The sequence below is a fragment of the Nycticebus coucang genome, chromosome 7 (assembly GCF_027406575.1).
Source record: "Nycticebus coucang isolate mNycCou1 chromosome 7, mNycCou1.pri, whole genome shotgun sequence".
Classification (NCBI taxonomy): Eukaryota; Metazoa; Chordata; class Mammalia; order Primates; family Lorisidae; genus Nycticebus; species Nycticebus coucang.
Window position 1 is genome coordinate 116,166,062 of NC_069786.1, and position 16,789 is coordinate 116,182,850.

A 16,789-nucleotide genomic window follows, 5' to 3' on the forward strand; every position below is an offset into this window, starting at 1 on the left:
GGGCCCTAGTCGCGGACCCCTCCTCCTTTGCCCCCCCCTTCTAATGTGGTTGCAGGCAGCTGCCTGCGGTCGCCCCAGCTCCTGCGCTCAAGGCACGGGGACTTTCCAACTGGGGAAAAAATGACTTAATGAGAGTGGGAGCCGGGGGCGGGAGGGACAGGTCCCTGTAATCACCGCTCTGCTGTGGGGCCTGCGCGCCTCCTGGCCCTTCCCTGGCTTCCTGCTGTCAGCGCTCCCCTCAGGCTCTGCTGGGGAGGGGCAGGCTGGTGACAGGGGGATCCCTTTTTAGGTTCTAGACTCTTTGGGGCCCTCCAACTGCCTTTTTCCCCTAGACTCGCCATGCATGGAAGCGGGGACGCCCTATGGTTCCTCTCTGGACCTGTCCTTGAAGTTGTGGTGGGGTGGAGGGGTCTCTCGCCTGATACTCTGCGGGCGAGTTAGCGGGATGAGGGACCTTAAGGAGAGCCCGTTGCCACTTCGCGGCTGCGCGCTTCCAAATGCCTTCAGTTGCTATGGCAACCAGGGCAGCCAAGGTGTGTCCTTAGGGCTGGAAGGCGCCTGCCCCCTCCCTCCCTTTCTTGCCGCCAGCGGGGCCAGGCCGGGCCGCTGCGGTGCGCGGGGGTGGGGGTGTGCCGTTACCATGGCTAGGGTGCGCTAGGAGGGCACATTCTTCCTCAGGGTGGGAGCGACCTGGGGATACAAGAAGGGAGGTTACGGGGAGGCAGAATGGGGAGGGGGGAGGAGTCTCGGACCAGACGAACTAGGGCATATGGAGTTTGGTTGGGGAATTTTGAATGTTACCCCCACCCTCCTGAGCTCTCCCGAGGCATCCTGCTCCTCTCCTCACCCCCCGCACTCTTGCTGGGGTTCAACCTTCCCCCAATTCCTGTTTCCGGGAAAGGGTTCCCCACTACCGACCCAAAGGTCTTTTGGTTTCCTCCGAAGTCGGGCCTGCGGAGCTAAAGGACCCGTCCCTCTTCCCTAGTGAAGATGCAGCCCAGACCGTGGGCCAAAGCCCTGCAACTAAAGCCCCTCGCTCGCCCCTGGGTCCTCCGCCAGGCAGGGTCTGCGCTGCCAGTTACGGCAGTGCAGGGCTTGATTAAGCCTCGCGGAGCCTGGGGAGCTGCTGCGGAGTGGAGAGGCAGCAGACAGGTCTAGAGGGCGGGGTCCTTGGGGTTGTCCCTGGCCCCAGGCTCCTTATTTGGAGCTTCGGGCGGGCTGTGGTACTCTAACCCAGCTTCTCCACTCCAGACGATTTGGGGAGAAAAGATTTACTGAGTGTCTGTCCTGCAGTGCCTTAATTTCTCACTCCTCGAATGCACACTGCACCCAGGGCAGAAAGAGCCCTGGAAGGATGTGTGTGTGTGTGTGTGTGTGTGTGTACGCTCTGGAGCGTTTGGAGTCAAGGGCTGGGTTCTCAAAAAGTTCAAGGTCCTCAAGGCAAGCTCTCTTTCCCGCCACAGACTGCCAAGTGGGTCTCTCCTGGCCCCAGTCCCCCAGCCCCACTCCCGCCCCATGGACCCATCTCATTCTTGCTAAGCCAGCCCCAGGGCCTCTGCCAGGCTTTACTGAACTTTTGCAGGAAACAGCGCCTCCTCTGGGTAGGAGGCTCCTCCTTTCTGCCCAACAAGGGAAGGCAATCCGGGAGTCGGCAGAGCAGCAACGGTGGAGTCTTTCTGCCACCCTTGCCCCCTGCTGGCCCATTTTTGCTCTCCCCCCATCAGCCTGTGGGTCAACAGGGGCTTGAGTAGAGCTTCACGCCTCCCGCGGTCCAGCTGTCCACATCTGGTCGGCAGCTGGGAGCCGCCCACCGCGAACTGCTGAGGACACAGCACCCTCTGTTGGTACGAAGAAGCGGCGCACCAGCTTGGGTGCCTGGACCGCGCGCAGTTGCCACTGGCTTGGGGGTCTCGCTCCAGTTGGGTGGGTATCGTGTTCTCCTCAACCGGTGCCCTTTGTCCTTAGGTCTGCCCTCGCGTGGATCCAAAATTCGAGTCCACAGGCATTTTGCTCTTTGCTGGCCGCGGCTTTGCTGACCCTCTTTCCTCTGTCTTCTGTGTGTTTAAAACCGTGCCCAAAGATCTAGCTGTCCCTTGACCTCCCATCTTCTCTACTTGTCTGAGCAACCTCCGCAGGTTCTGCTGCACGATCTCACCACGCCCAAAGTTTAAGTCCTAAAATAGAAACGGTTACATAAGTCACCGCCCATATGCTCAATGGAATTCCTCTCCGCGTCCTTAAAAATGAGGCAATTGAAATATATTTAGTTACTGAGACTTGCTCTACATTGCGGGAGGAGAGTGTGTGCAAGATACAAAATAGCACAGGACAGGGTCTCTTTTTTCCTGAACGAAAATTTATAGATGTGATTTGCATTTTAAAATAGGCATCAAAATGTTAACAACTTGTTAGTGGGAGTATAGGTGTTTTAAATTTGTCCTCTGTTTCTCTGAACTTTTCATTTGTCTATAATGAACATGTATTATTTGTGCACCATAATAATTCCATATAAGAATAATTTGGCGCAAAATGTGAGCATCAAATTGTTAAAATATCACCAGAATACACTTAATTTCAGAAAGAACCCTTTAAAACTAGGTATTGGGAGACCTGTCCTCTTGAGAAGAGCTAATATCATTATGTCACTGGAATTTTCTTTTTGAAAGTGTAATGGTTTGTAGTGAGAACAGGTTTCCAACCTCTGAATCTCAGGGCTCAGAGAAGCCAAGAAATTGTTAGCTGTTTCCACCATATGCACATCCAGTGTTGTCTGTGAATGGACTAACTGATTTATTTTCTATTTTGTGGCAAATAGCATGAAGATGCTGCTGTGATTCATGACACAGAATTTTTAAAAATAGTTCAATACCCTTTTCTTATTCTCAATTCTCTTCGGTCATTTTGCAACTCTACAGATAATCCACTGCCCTCTCTCTGCTTAGGCATATGCAACTCTTCATGGTCAGCGACTGCTTTGGCATTGCCTGATCCTTCTCTCACTTGCCACTGCCTAGGGATTCCACTCACTCTTTCCTTGTCTTTTTCTTTTGAAATAATTCAAAGGTACAGAAAAATTACAATAATAGCACAAAGAACTTCCTCCTTCTCTGAACCACTTATAAGTTGCCTACATGATACTCCATTACTCCTTGATACTTTAGTATATATAAGGACATTCTCCTTTATAACCTAATAAGATGGGTATAATCAGGAAAATAACACTGATACATTAGTACTATCTAACTCCCAGGTGTTACTGGACTTTCATCAATTGGCCTAGTGGAATCCTTTTTAACAGAATCATCCAGTCCAGAATTATTCATTGCGTTTAGTTGTCATGTCTTTCCAGTCTCCTTCCTTCTGAGACAGTTCCTAAGCCTTTCCCTTACTTTCATGAGCAGGACAATTTAGAAGACCACAGACCAGTTGTATTGCAGATGCCTCAATTTGGGTGGGTCTGTTGCTTCCTCATGATTAGATTTGGGCTATGCATCTTTGGCAGTAATATTACAGATGTTGAGTGTTTTCCTCATTGCCTCATTATTTATTTGGCTGCTCAAAATTTCTCAGACTTGGTCCAGCTGCCTACCTGGGTTCCATCTCCATAATTCTTTGGGCACTTGTTCACTTTCTGGCACAGCAAGATGTTCCAGGCTCATCTTGTACTTTTTCTCTGCCCATTCCCGGGATCGGCCATTTCTCCAAGAGACCTTTAGTTCTTTTAAGGGAGAATGATATGTAGAAATCAAGATATGAGTGCTAGATGTGTTCATTGTTCTTGGGGCTCTCTGGATAGTGCAAGGAAATATATCTATTATTATACACACATACATGGTCTGTCCCAAAAGTATCTAGCCATTCCATATTACATGGCTGGATACTTTCTCAACAGCCTTCATGTATATATCTACATCTATCTATCTATCTCAGTGGTTCTCAACCTTCCTAATGCCACAATGTATTTTCGTTGTTAAAAAGGGGCCGCGACCCATAGATTGAGAACCGCTGATCTATCTAATCTACCTATCGTCTATCGACTGCTCTATGTAGAAAATAATGACCTCATCTTCAATTCCAATCCAATACTATAGGGTTCATTTTTCTCTTTCTCCACTTTGTAACTTCCTTCTCTCTTCTTATTGAATTAATCTCTTTGTAAGTAAATGGTTCCCATCACTGCCACTGCTCTCTTCACGCCCCTTGCAGACATTGTTTTTTTCCATCTTGGGCTCTGATAACCTATGCCAACCCCAGTGTCCCTTGTTCCTCCTTATGGATGCCTCATTTTGCCCCCTCCATATCACTGTTTTTGCATGAAATTATTCAAAAAGAAAGGCAGGTAGTTTCACTCACTTGTGGAGATTTAGATATACTTCTGAATCCTTTCTTTTTTTTTCAGTTTTTGGTCGGGGCTGGGTTTGAACCCGCCACCTCCTGCATATGGTGCCAGCGCCTTACTTCTTTGAGCCACAGGCGCAGCCCACTTCTGAATCCTTTCTATTTGGCTTGGCGACCATAGTGTAGTGGTTAAGGCAGCAGCCACATACACCAAGGATGGTGGGTTCGAACCCAGCCTGGGCTTGCTAAACAACAACAACAACCAACAACAACAACAACAGCAAAATAGCCGGGTATTGTGGCAGGTGCATGTAGTCGCAGCTACTTGGGAGGCTGAAGCAAGAGCATCGCTTAAAGCCAAGAGTTTGAGATTGCTGTGAGCTGTGATGATACAGCACTCTATGGAGGCCAACACGGTGAGACTCTGTCTCAAATAAAAGAACCCTCTCTATTCAGTAAATGGCTTCCAGCTATTCCTGCCAAAAAGCCTTGGAGTTATTAGACTCTTTTATTTCTCTGATAGCGCACATCTAATCCATCAGCAGAGCCCATTGTCACCCATAATTTTGTATTTGGTGCCACCTCCTACATCATTACCATCCTGGGCCAGGCCACCATGATCTCTTGCCTTGATTGACTACAATTGTCTCCCAGCTGGTCTCCCTGCTTATGCCCACACGCACCCCCCAAGTCTATTCTTTGCGGAGCAGTGTGAGTCATCCTTTTAGAGTGTCAGTCATACATTGTGCCTCTTCTGCTCAACTCTCCAAAGTCTTCTGTCTCACTCAGACAAGAGCCAAAGTACTCACAATGATGTACAAGGTGGTAGAAACGACTTTCTTCACCTCTTCTCCTACTACTTTCTCTTTCATTTTGTTTCAGCCACACTGGCCTCTTGGAATTTGGAATGTTTTTGAACAAACCAAACACCGTCCTGCCTCAAGGCCTTTGCATTTATTCCCTCTGCCTAAAATAGTTTCTCTACAGATAACCACATGGATGTTGCCTCTCTTTATTCAGGACTTAACTTAAACATCTCCTTATAAGAGGGCCTTGGTAGAACATCTTATATAAAACGGCAAACTTCCTCTTACCTTTGGTTTGCCTTATTTTTCTTCACAGTATCTATCCTGTATTTGACATGTTTGTTTATTTGTTTTCTGCCTGCCTCCCAACTCAATAATAGAAATTCCACAAGAGCTGAGACTTTCTTGTTTTTTGCTATGTTTCTAACGCCAACAGTGGTGCTGAGTATGCACTTGGTAAATATAAGTGAATGAATAAATGATTAAATGAATGTCTATAGGAATGACTACCAATCTCTGTCTTCAGGCCCAGCCTTCTTTCCTATGATCTTTTTTGAGTTTCCATTGCCAGATGTACATGTTTTGGTGTGTGTCTGTGGAGCCACAGATTAAAGCTTTGTTAATGAAGACTTATTATCTTATTTATGTATTTTTTAATTTAAGGACTGAGACTTTGTTCATTGCTATTTTCTCAATGCCTAGCATGGTGCCTGGCAAAGAGTGGGCATTTAATAATAAATGCATGAATAAATGACTTTTCCTTCCCAACCAGTTTTCCTTACCTTGTTTCTCCTTGTAATGCCATCATTTTCCTAGTCCCTGAGTCTCAAAACTACTTTCAGTGTGGATTCTCCTTCTCTCTTTTCTATCTTTGATCAGTGCTGGAATCTGCCCATTTTCCACTCCATTTAGATAGTATCCTAGATCAATTATCATACTTTATCACATACCTCAAACATCACAACAGCCTCCCTACTGGCCATCCTAGTCCTTTTTCTTCTTCTTTAATCTATCTCCATCAGATTTTTCTATTTTTTATTTTTCTCTCCCATAAAATATTTCAGTCATGTCATTTCTGACTGCAGCTTTCAGTGGGTCTTTGTACCAATTAGGGTTCTTAATTACATACAACAGAAATGAAGTCTGGTTCACTTCAGTAGAAGAAGAATTTGCTGGGATGACATCAAGCAGCTCCCAGAATTGAGAGAAAGCTTCAAAAATCAGGCTCAGGAAGCAGGCAGGAGCCAAGACTTCAGCAACATACCATCCCAAGAGCAGCCTGATTAAGGAGCTGCATTCCCTGGGCTCTGAATGCTAATCTCCCATGCAGCTACCACCTTGAGCCCTGGCTGCTGATTCTGGAATGGGTATAAACAATCCTCTGCCTCCTTGGGTCACTTACTGAAGATCCAGAGTCCTAACTGGGAGCATTGATTTGACTGTGCCCTTTTTGTCGGGGGTCAGGTGAGCAAGTATCTGACTTTTCACTAAGATGTGCATCAAGTAGGATCCACCAGCATAGGAAGGGGGCTCAGATGCTTGGCCACTGAAGGCCCCAATGCATATGCATTGCAGGTCCTCAGCATGTTATTGAAGTCCTCCACCATCTGCCACAAACTGTCATCTCCAGTTTTTATCCCTTGCTACACCATGTCACACTAAAGCACGGCTGCATGCAGCTTCCTGAGCTGTGCCTTTGTGCCTCTGTGCCTGTAGTGGTCATTCTCCAAAGATGGCCCCCCTTGAACCGGGCTTCACATCTATATACTATCCCCTCCCCTAGAATCTGGGGTGTTTCTGTGATTCATTTTCACTGAGAACATGCTGCAAAAGTGATGCTTCTCCAATGAGAACTTATAAGAAGCTTTAGAGTTTCTGCCTCAATCTCAGAATTTTCACTCTCTGAGCAAGCCAGCCATTTGTATGAGGTCTGTCCTGAGACCATCATGCTGTGTGGAAACTTGAGCAAGCCACATGGGAAGACTCTGGAGAGAGAGAGCGAGTGAGCAATGCCTGGCCAGGCCCCATCTGTTCCAGCCAATTCAGACGAGGTGCCAGACATAAGACTTAATAAGCCATCTTGGACTTCTAGCCAAGTTGAGCCTTCAGATGGCTCCACCCCCAGCAACCATCTGATTGCAACTGCTTGGAAGACCCCAAGTGAGATCTGTCTAGCTGAGTGAAATCAACCCTTATTAGTGTAAGAAATAATAATAAATTGTTATTTCAAGTTACTAAAATTTGAAGTGGTTTGTTACTTAGTAATAAGCAACTCAAACAGCCCCTCTGTGGTATATGTTACACTCTCCGAATGCTCCCCCACTGTCCTGTCTTAGCCACATGCCCACTCATATCTGCACTTGTCAAAATCCCTCTGATGAGTGTGGCCTGGTGCAGAGGAAAGATCCAGACTTTGGGGTCTGCCTCTATGGTTGGGGGTGCTGAATCCTAGTTTAGTCTTTCACTATCCCTGTGACCTTAAGCAAAATAATTAATTCATTGCTCTAGGCCTCAGTTTCTGCATCCGCTATATGGAAATAAAAACACTTATCTCCTGGAGTTGTTTCGAGGACTGGATATAATACATGTGAAGCAGCTATGCATCTGGCCCATTTAAGTGTCCCTGAATGGTGTGGCCTTTAGTAGACACCAAGTCTTCTAGACCCACATCAGAGGGCACTCTCAAGGTCTAATTCGTATCATTTATGAACTATATGGTTTTGAACAAATCCCTTAAATGCCTCTGAGCTTTACCTTCCTCATATATGACATAGGTTTGATGGTAATAGCTGTGTAATGAACCTTTTGTTTTCTTTTTTCTGACTTTTTTTTTTTTTTGTAGAGACAGAGTCTCACTTTATGGCCCTCGGTAGAGTGCCATGGCCTCACACAGCTCACAGCAACCTCCAACTCCTGGGCTTAAGCGATTCTCTTGCCTCAGCCTCCCGAGTAGCTGGGACTACAGGCGCCCGCCACAATGCCCAGCAATTTTTTGGTTGCAGTTTGGCAGGGGCCGGGCTTGAACCTGCCACCCTCGGTATGTGGGGCTGGAGCCCTACCGACTGAGCCACAGGTGCCGCCCCGACTTTTTTTTTTTTTTTTAAGAGACAGAGTTTCACTTTATTGCTCATAGTAGAGTACTGTGGCATCACACAGCTCACAGCAACCTCCAACTCCTGGGCTTCAGCGATTCTCTTGCCTCAGGCGCCCACCTCAATGCCTGGCTCTTTTTTTTGTTGTTGTTGTTGCAGTTTGTCTGGGGCCAGGTTTGAACCCGCCACCCTCAGTATATGGGGCCAGCACCCTGCCCACTGAGCCACAGGCGCCGCCCCCAACCTTTTGTTTTTTTTTTGAGATGAGGTCTCACTTAGTGGCACTGCAGCCTTGAACTCCTGGGCTCAAGCAATCCTTCTAGCTCAGCCTTCTGAGTACTAAGGACTACAGGCTTGAGCCACTGTGCTTCTCGAGTGGGCTGTCTTATGGTGTTAGGCAATATTGACCCCGTGAGGCAGAATCTTGAGACCTTTGAGCCATTTCCTTTAACCGACATGGCATCAGGAATCCTTTGGAAGAGGATGTATACCATGTCCACAATTGGGGTTTCACCATGAATAGACATGTCCCGTGGGCCAGGGTACTGTGGTGGATGCCAGACTGCAGGGAGGAAAAGCAGAGGCCGGAGCTTGTCACCCTGGGTGGAAAGAAGTTTTGCTGGAGGAGGAAGGAGACACAGAATAGAGCAGAGGGAGGAGTTTTATACTATTTGGAATGTTGTGAGGCCCCAGATGACCCTCTGGTGGCTCAGCGCATCACATCCCCAGCTCCCCCAAGGCTTTCCTGGTGAAAAAGGAAAGATCTGAAGTATATGTCAAAAACAGGGTCACCAGGGGCACAGGTATCTCTGCTGTGGGAACTTCTTATGAGGCAGCAGGTGATGGTGAGATGGGTGGCATAAGGCAGCAGCCCTGACCACATGGGAGGCAACTCCACAGGGCATCTTCTTTGACTCCAAGGGTTAGGACATACGGAAATTTGGGAAGTTCAGAAGAGTACAAGCTGTATGATTGCACATCCAGTGCAAAAATAGGCAAAACTAATTTATGCTGTTAGAAGACAGGACTGCGGTTACCCCTGCAGGGGATGGAAACACTATGGGGATTCTGGCTGCTGGTAGTGTCTTGTTTCTTCCTCAGGGGCCTTGCTACAACACTGTGTTCATTTTGTAGACACTTAAGAGTTCTTAAGATTTGTGCACTTTTCTGTATGTTACTTTAATTACAAGTTCACACACACACACCTGCTTTGGGCAATGGAGGATGAACAGTCATTTCCCATTTCAAGCCCTTTGAGGGGGCACCACATAGAGAAGTGGGTAAGAGATTTGTGGAAGGCAAAGACCACCTGGTGTCTGGCCAGACTTACTTCATTTCTTTCTCCATTCATTCACTCGTTTACTTATGATTTATTAAGCAGTTCCTACACATTGAACAATACCTAGGGAATAAAAAGGATTATTAATAATAAGTTTCCATTTATTGATAGCTTACTACTATGGAGTAGGTGCTGAGTTTTATTATTATCTCCATCTATCAGATGAAGAATATGAGTTCCAAAAAGGTTAAGTAATTTTGCAAGGTCATACAGAAAAGAAAGTGTCTGAATTTTCAAATACATCTGAATCTAAGTGGACTCAAAGCCTAGATACTTTTCACTGAGCGACAGCGTCCCCAGGAATCTAGGAGCGGAAGGATCTGTTGACTGAGTGTTCTACTCCAGTAAAGAGGCCTTAGAGATGGAGTAGGTTTGCCCTTTTCTGTGACTCCCAGCAGGTTCCTTTCCTCTTCCTTCTAAGCCTGTTTCCTCATCCGTAGAATGAGGGTAAAAAACCACGTCTTTCTCTCGGGGCTATTGTAGGGATTCAATATGTGTAGAGCTCGGTGTTCGGCATCCAGCGTGAGCTCAACACAGGTAGTCATTATTATCTCTGAGCCCTTGTCACCCGTGGGTGTAAGAACCCTACGAGGGCCGCGGTCACGCACGGACACCGTGTTAAAGGCGGTTCCCCGGCCCTCTGGATCGGAACCTTTAGGGCCTGGTGGACGTCAGTGAGCCGATGGGCCTTCATAACCCCATCCATGCTGCTACGTAACGGGTTGGACGCAGGGTCGCGGCCCTAAACACCAGCAAAAGAACCAGCACCAGCAGACCCAGCCCACCGCCACCTACGGTCAATTCGGGCGGGTTTGAACCCGCGCTATCGCGAGATCTCAAGCGTTTCCAGGCCGGAAGTGAGGGCGGGCCCAAGGGAGCGCGCTCCTTTTGAAACCTGAGACGCAGGCCTGGGGAGGGCAGGGGTGCCTTGGAGGTCGCTGTATCCTCTGGGAGTCGGGCTTTGGCCGCAGGAGGGCGGCGTTTGGTTAGCTGAGACCTCTGCATGGGGTTTGGTAGGGAGCCGCCGCAGCTTCATTCACTGGGGCTACTGTGGGCTGACCACACTCCGTGAGCCAGACGGGCTAGGCCTCGCCTCCGTAGAGCTCCGGGACCGGAAAAACTTGGCTGAACTCAGCTCCAGCCTCCCTCTAAATGCAATTAACATGTTTTTCCTTAGGTTCCACCCTTTAAAGGGCCTTGATGGTCGCAGAAGTCATTTACCCTGATTCTAAGGACGCTTCATCTTCTGGGCTCTCACTTGCCCAGTCCTCTTTTATGGTTATGGAAGAATTTTTTTTTTTTGAATTTTTCTTTTTTTTTTTTGAGACAGAGTCTCAATACGTCGCTCTCCGTAGAATGCCGTGGCTTCACAGCTCGCAGCAACCTCTAACTCTTGATCAATTCTCTTGTCTCAGCCTCCCAAGTAGCTGGGACTACAGGTGCCTGCCACAACGCCTGGCTATTTTTTTTGTATTGTCGTTGTTTAGCAGGCCCTGGCCAGGTTCGAACCCACCAGCCCCGGTGCATGTGGTTGGCGCCCTAACCACTGAGCAACGGGCTCCGAGCCTGGAAGAAGTCTTAGCAACATGTTCACGTAATCATTTTTAAGAAGATGAAGTTAGCAAAAGTAAGATGTTTCAACTCAAAACATCTGTCAAGACCACTGTCTCTTTCCACAGTGACTCCCTATCTGGGGGCATTGGAGTAGCCATGGGAATTTTTAGACATTTTGGAGTACAGAATATTCTGAATTTGAGTTTAATAGGATATATTTATGTTTAGTGTGTATAATTAAGCTGTTGCTATTGCTAACGTTCGCAGTGTAGGAATGGCTTCTAGGAATACCCTTAGTTCCAATATCCTGAATTATAAGCGTGGTGACCTGAAAGTGCCAGAGGTCCTTTAGTCCTAGGATGTCTGGTTTCAGAAAAGTTGATATAACAGATGGGTCATTGAGAAGAAAATGTGAAATTCCTTGATCTTTTACAGCTTATAGGGAAAGAACCTTAATAACGATTTCCCCAAATTTGGCAACCATCCTAAAATAAGAAGTTGGGAAACAGAATCTTTACCAGCAATGATAAAGAAGTAACAGAATCCTTACTAACATGATAAAAGAACAAGTTTCAATCGCCATGAGAGAAGAAAGACTGAATTATCTTCCTATTATTTACATAGAAAATATTACAAAATCGTTGTTAAAGAGACCATGAAAGAATATGTGGTCAATTGTACCAAGAAAAAGTATATAGTGATAGGCCAGTTAATTTAACAAATATGTTATTTTTAAAACTTGTGTGATGTTTTTGGTATATATTAGCTTTTGAAATTTTAGAATATGATATAATTTCTCATAAATAAACATTCTCATTTGTGCCTATTTTTGTATTTTTAATTTTATATTCTTTTTCTTAGGCTAGCATCTGGTAGGTTACAATGGCTGATGTATGGAAATTATATAAGCTCAGGCCTCACAAAATCTAGATTTGTCTTTGCATGGTTGTCATCTCCACCCAACCACTCTGAATTAAACATCTTAATTTCTGAGATAAGGAGATGGAAACCCAGAGAGGCAGAACTAGAACTAGTACCCAGCTCTTTTGGTTCAATTCAGACATCTAGTCACACTTGAGGCAAGTGCCCTAATCTAAAAGGGTCACTGCCTTCAGTGATTATAGGGTTAGAGTGTGTCTACTTGGCCTACCTTTGGGTTCTGTGTTGCATGCACATAGTCCAGATCAGAGGCCTGGCAAAGCTAAAAGGGAGCAATTTTGTTTCTGAAGTGTCCCCAAATCTCAGATGATGGCCTGTGTCCTCCTACCCATCTCTCCCCAAGCAGTGAAATAAGGCTAGCATCCGGTTGGTGACAATAGGTGATAAACTGACCATGGGTTTTCTCTCTGTGTCAGGGTGAGAAGTATGTAATTCTTGAATAGAAACAGAATCCACCGGTGAACCGGCTGTGTGTGAATATGTATGGGAACATGTCTTTGTTATTTCTCAAGCCAAGTGTATTTTTGGTCTGTTTCCCTGGAGACTTAGGGGGAATAGGGAGAGGCCTTACTAAGTGTAGTATAATTTTGCCAGTTCTACTTCCTTTCCAATACCCCAAATTAGTCACCCCATCTCTCCACTTGGACTGATTTTTCCAAGGTCACTAACAAGTTCTTTGTTGCTAAATCCAACTTTTCAGTCCTTATTTTAATCAACTTTCTCTTGCTGCTAGTGGTCTTTTCAAATGTGAATCTGAACCACCTCCACTCAAAATCCTTCAGTAGCTCTTTATTGCTTATCTTCTAATGGTTACTTTTGCTAGAATGTTCTTCCCCTTTCTTTATTAATTTCTTCTTCTTTTTTTTTCATTGTAGGGAGTTTGGGACATACCTGTATTCATTTGCTTATTTACTTTTCAACAATAGCTTTATGGAGATGTAATTCACATGCCTTAAAATTCATTCATTTAAAGTGTATAATTTAATTTAGAATATTCAGAATTAGGCAACTATCACTACAATCAATTTTATTTTTATTTTTTAAATTAAATTATTGTTATTATTATTATTATTTGAGACAGAGCCTCAAGCTGTCACCCTGGGTAGAGGAACCTCCAACTCATGGGCTCAAGTGATTCTCCTGCCTCGGCCTCCCAAGTAGCTGGGACTACAGGTGCCCACCACAATGCCCAGCTATTTTTTGGTTGCAGCCATCATTGTTGTTTGGTGGGACTGGGCTGGATTTGAACCTGCCAGCTCAGGTGTATGTGTCTGGTGCCTTAGCCACTTGAGCCACAGGTGCCGAGCCTATTAAATTATTTTTTATTAAATTATAACTCTGTACATTGATGCATTTATGGGGTTCAGGGTATTGCTTTGATATACAATGTGAAATGCTTACATTGAACTAAGTAACACATCTATCACAGTTATACTCATTTCTTAATAGTTTTCAAATGTACCATTGCATCATGCACATTAGTGAGGTCCCCCCAAATACTCCCACTCCCTCTCTCCTTTCCTTCTACTTTTGGGATTATAGTTATGTTTTGCCATTTGTCTGAGTGTGTAGGTGGTTATATATTGATTTCATAGTAGTATTAAGTACAATGGATACTTCCCCCCCCCCATTCTTGAGATACTTTACTAAGAAGAATATGTTCCAACTCCATCCAGGTAAACATAAAAGATGTGAAGTCTTCATCTTTTTATGGCTGCATAGTATTCCATGGTGTACCTGTACCACAATTTGTTAATCCATTCATGGGTCAATTGGGCACTTGGGCTGTTTCCATGTCTTGGCTATTATGAATTGGGCTGCAATAAACATTCTGGGGAAAATGTCTTTGTTGTAAAATGATTTTTAATCATCTGGGTATATACCTAGTAGAGGAATTGCAGAATTGAATGGTAGGTCTACTTTTAGTTCCTTGAGTGTTCTCCAAACTTCTTTCCAAAAAGGTCATATTAGCTTGCATTTCCACCAGCAGTGTAGAAGTGTTCTCTCTGCATTCATGCCAACGTCTGTAGTTTTGGGATTTTGTGATGTCGGCTAATCTTATTGGAGTTAGATGATATCTCAAAGTAGTTTTGATTTGCATTTCTCTGATGATGATTAAGGATGATGAGCATTTTTTCATGTGTTTGTAGACCATGCACCTGTCTTCATCAGAGAAATTTCTGTTCAAGTCTCTTGCCCACATAGAAATAGGTTTATATATTCTTTTCTTATTGATTAGTTTGAGTTCTCTGTAGATTCTAGTTATCAGACCTTTGTCAGAAGCACAACCTGCAAAAATCTTCTCCCATTATGAAGGTTGTCTGTTTGCTTTACTTACTGTGCTCTTGGCTGTGCAAAAGCTTTTTTTTTTTTTTTGTAGAGACAGAGTCTGACTTTACTGCCCTCGGTAGAGTGCCGTGGCATCACACAGCTCACAGCAACCTCCAACTCCCGGGCTTCAGCAATTCTCTTGCCTCAGCCTCCCGAGTAGCTGGGACTACAGGCGCCCACCACAACGCCCAGCTGTTTTTTGGTTGCAGTTCAGCCAGGGCCAGGTTTGAACCCGCCACCCTCAGTATATGGGGCCGGCACCTTACCGACTGAGCCAGAGGCGCCGCCCGCAAAAGCTTTTTAGTTTGATCAGATCCCTGTAATAGATTTTTGGTGTTGCTTCAATTGCCTAGGGGGTCCTCCTCATAAAATATTCTCCCAAGCCAATTTCTTCAAGTGTTTTCCCCTGCATTCTTTTCTAGTATTTTTATAGTTTCATGTCATAAGTTTAAATCTTTTATCCAGTGAGAATCAGTTTTTGTTGAAAGGGGAGGGGTCCAGTTTCAGTCTTCTACAGGTTGCCAGCCAGTTCACCCAGCAACGTTTGTTAAATAGGGAGTCTTTCCCCCACTGAATATTTTTGATAGACTTGTCAAAGATCAAATGGTGATAAGTAGCTGGGTTCATCTCTTGGTTCTCTATTCTGTTCCGTAAATCTACCGCTCTGTTTTTGTGCCAGTACCATGCTGTTTTGATCACTATAGATTTATAGTATAGGCTGAAGTCTGGTAATGTGATACCTCCTGATTTGTTCTTATTTCTGAGTAATGTATTTGCTATTCGAGATTTTTTCTGATTCCATATAAAATTAAGTACTATTTTTTTCAAGTTCTTTAAAGTATGACAATGGCGCTTTAATAGGGATTGTGTTAAATCTGTAGATTGTTTTGTGTAGTATGGACATTTTAACTATGTTGATTCTTCCCAGCCATGAGCATGGTATGTTTTTTCATTTGTTAACATCTTCAGCTATTTCTTTTCTCAGAGTTTCATAGTTCTCCATATAGAGATCTTTCATGTCCTTTGTTAGGTAAATTCCCAGATATTTCATCTTCTTTGGCACTATTGTAAAAGGAATAGAGTCCTTGATTGTTTTTTTCAGCTTGACTATTGTTGGCATATATAAAAGTTACTGACTTGTAAGTATTGATTTTGTATCCTGAGATGCTGCTGTATTCCTTTGTCACTTCTAAGCATTTTGAAGTTGAGTCCCTGGGGTTTACCAGGTATAGGATCATATCATCAGCAAAGAGTGGGAGTTTGATCTCCTCTGACCCTATTTGGATACCCTGGATCACCTTCTCTTGCCTGATTGCAATGGCTAAGACTTCCATTACTATGTTGAATAGCAGTGGAGACAGTGGGCATCCTTGCCTCATTCCTGATCTGAGTGGAAATGTTTTCAATTTTACACCATTCAATATGATATTGGCTGTGGGTTTGCTGTAGATGGCATCTATTAGTTTAAGAAATGTCCCTTCTAAAGGAGATGGGGCGACTTGAACTGAGGGTTCCTCGTCAGGGTCTGGGCTGTAGCTTTCATGCCGGGGATAGTGGAGCTGCCACTGTAGAGGAGCCGAAAGTGCAGGAGGTAAAAGTCAGTTATGCTGTGCTTAAAGCTGCAGCTCATCACTATGGAGCTCAGTGTGATAAGGCCAATAAGGAGTTCATGCTCTGCTGCTGGGAAGAGAAGGATCTGAGGTGGTGTTTAGAGGAGGGCAAGCTGGTCAACAAGTGTGCTTTGGACTTCTTCAGGCAGATTAAGAGTCACTGTGCAGAACCTTTTACCGAATATTGGACCTGCGTTGATTATTCTGGAGAGCAGTTACTTCGTCACTGTCGCAAACAGCAGGCAAAATTTGACGAGTGTGTGCTGGACAAACTAGGCTGGGTGTAGCCTGACCTGGGAGAACTGTCAAACGTCATCAAAGTGAAAACAGACTGACCTATGCAGAAGAATCCCTATCATTCAAGACCAAGACCAGAGCCCAACCTGGTTGAGATGAGGGAAATCTGAAACCTGCCAAACATGGCAGCCACTTTTATTTCTGGAGCATGTGAAGATGGGTCCGTGGCCCACCCTCAGTCACGTGCCCAGATGACAACTGATGAAAACGCCCCACAGTTTGCATGGCTGATAGTGTGTTATTTCTGGGATTACAAACATTAACAAAAAAGTTAATTTATGTGACTTGGCAGTTATTCTATACCATTTCCTGTCCATTAAAATTTTTAAAGAAAAAAAAAGAAATGTCTGTTCTATGCCTATTTTCTTAGGAATTCTGATCATGAAAGGATGCTGGATATTATCAAAGACTTCTTCTGCATCAATTGAGAGAATTATATGGTCTTTGTTTTTTATTTTATTGATGTGATGTATTATATTTATA

The 16,789-nt window shown here is 44.8% G+C and overlaps 1 pseudogene; it reads left to right on the forward strand.

Annotated features, from left to right (window-relative positions):
• Positions 1–15,940: 15,940 nt before the first annotated feature.
• On the forward strand, positions 15,941–16,460 carry LOC128590648 (NADH dehydrogenase [ubiquinone] 1 alpha subcomplex subunit 8-like; annotated as a pseudogene).
• Positions 16,461–16,789: the final 329 nt, after the last annotated feature.